The sequence below is a fragment of the Parasteatoda tepidariorum genome, chromosome 9, assembly GCF_043381705.1.
Source record: "Parasteatoda tepidariorum isolate YZ-2023 chromosome 9, CAS_Ptep_4.0, whole genome shotgun sequence".
Lineage (NCBI taxonomy): Eukaryota > Metazoa > Arthropoda > Arachnida > Araneae > Theridiidae > Parasteatoda > Parasteatoda tepidariorum.
This window is the reverse complement of record NC_092212.1, coordinates 79,758,750-79,761,206: the sequence shown is the minus strand read 5'-3', so window position 1 is coordinate 79,761,206 and position 2,457 is coordinate 79,758,750.

The following is a 2,457-nucleotide window of genomic DNA, read 5'->3' as shown; positions in this document are numbered from 1 at the left end:
GAGAACTTTTTAAAATTATTTATCTAAAAATGAAATCCTTTTCCTAGGGTTAATTATTTGAAAACAAATGGGACAAGTAACTGATACTCTTTATAATTATACGTAGTTTTAATTTCACTTTCTATTAATCTTATTATAGAAACATGTAAGACCATTAAATATTTATTTCAGTTTTTTATTTAACTCAAGTCAGATGAAATTTTAGTTTTTACTGATTATAAATATTTACAGATTATAATTTTATAATAGGTAATATCCATATGTTTAATAAATATAGTAAATAAATGTGTGTGAAAACAAAAAGATTAATAAACTAGTTCCTTTTTTATTACTGCATTTATATTTTATAATGATTGAGTTAAAAATTGTGAAGCGTTATGTACTTAACAATAAAGATTGAAATATGTATTAGGTATAATGCGTTATTTAAACTTAATATAAAATACATATAAAAAGAAATTAGAATAACTTTTTGGATTTATTTCTATTTTTAAGCTTATACATCACTTTTTAATAAAAATATTTACACAGTAAAACTTAAAGTTTAAGAGCGCTAAATGAAAGTACCCGATTTCCCCCGGGGTTTTTCAAATAAAACCCAATTTCCCCCATGTACCTATTTCTAAATTTTTTTTTCTTCAAATATTACTGCGGTTATTATCCTAGAAAGCATGCAACCGTGTTGGAATTTTATTTTTATTATTTTTACGAAAATGTCTGTACTAAAAACCTGTTTTCAATAAAGCAAAAATTATTGCAGTTTCGAACCTTTCATCCTAAAAGGATTAAAAATTAGTTCTAAAGCTTTTTTAAAAAGCATTGTCACTCGAGTAAAATGGTCATTCCATAATGACGTCCATAACTCATAGCCACCCCCGGCAAATATCTACATGTTTTTTTTAATTTGCAAGTTTAAAATCTATTTGGCACCTTGGCGATTGTAGTTGGAGCAACAGATCACGATACGGAAATATTCCCACGTTGCGAAAACAAACCTTATAATTACCTAGATTTAAGATTATTTTCACCTTAAGACTATTCAAGTATTCTTTTATGCTTGAAAACCTTAAGAAAACCTCGATTTTCAGGTTTTTCTATCGAAGGTTGTTTTCCAAGGTTTTGGATTAGGGTAAATGTGCTTAGAATAGAGCAGATAATCACAGATCTCGTTTTAAGAGTAGAAGGTTTACGCGTAAACCGCATAAAAAACCTTTTTGGGTTTACGTTAAAAGGTTTTTGCTGGATGAAAATAATCCTTTTTGCTATCTAGGTATGGTTCAATTTTCTATTTAAAGTTTTCTGGTTTTCAATTGTTTTCCAAATTCGAGACTCTTAAATTAATCCAGAGGTGACCGAACAGTAGCGCATGCGCCAAACGTAGTACTATGGCTGATTGGGAAAAAAAATTTCTATTAGTTCTAACATTATCGGAAGCCTCTGTTCTTGGTGAGTATAATGATTGTCCCATGCAGTTTAATTCGAATAACAAAAAAACTGTAAATCAAGCTTTTTGTTTTTTATTTAAGAAATTAATTGGATTTAATCATATTTTGACTTGAAATGTTATTTTTATTATTATTTGAAGGCGTGTATCGTTTTTTTACTCAAATAATGGTTATTTTGCCCTTAAAACATAAAAAAAGAATAAGAAAAAATTTTGACACAGAAAAAAAAAGCTAGTTGTGGCCGGGATAGCCTGGTTGGTAGGGCACTGGACCCGTGCCCTAGAGGTCGTTGGTTCGATCCCCAACTGCCGAAGACTCCTCGTGTAATAAATGGTGACAGATGCACGCTGAATCTGTCGAGTCGCAAAGTCTTCCATGTTCCCATAACAAATCAATACCTCTGGAGATACTCTGATCCAGGAGTTTCCTTGTCTTCTGGATTGGTTAAAATTGAGAAGGGTGTAGCCTTGAACATTAGTAATCGTACCCCCAAAAATTGGGTCAGCTGTTCAACAACGGTTATATATATATATATACTTTTTATACAGCAAATTCTTTTAACGTTTAAACTATCAACTCTACTAACTCTTGGTATAGTGTCATTCAATTCAACGTAAGTTCATAGGAAGCAATGACTCACTTGTTTACATAGCAATGTCAGATTAGTTACTAAAAATGTGTACTTTTTGATTATAAAACCCACGTTAACTGTTACTCCGAGCATCTCGTGATACATTTCATTCAATTCAACGTAATGAAATACATCAAAAACAATGACTCACTTGCTTAAAACAATTAATTCGTGTCTCCTCTTAAATCTTTCATCCCTCTCAAAAAACTGTAGAGAGGTGAATTTTCAGGTTATGGTGTCATAAGAAGGCTTTATGCCGAAAATATGCTCGTGATGTTAATTTCTCTGAAGAAACATCTTCTTTATTGCTATAATTATTGAACTAAGATGTACTACTTGAAATTGGGATCACTACGAATTATGTGCACAAGGAAGTGTTGG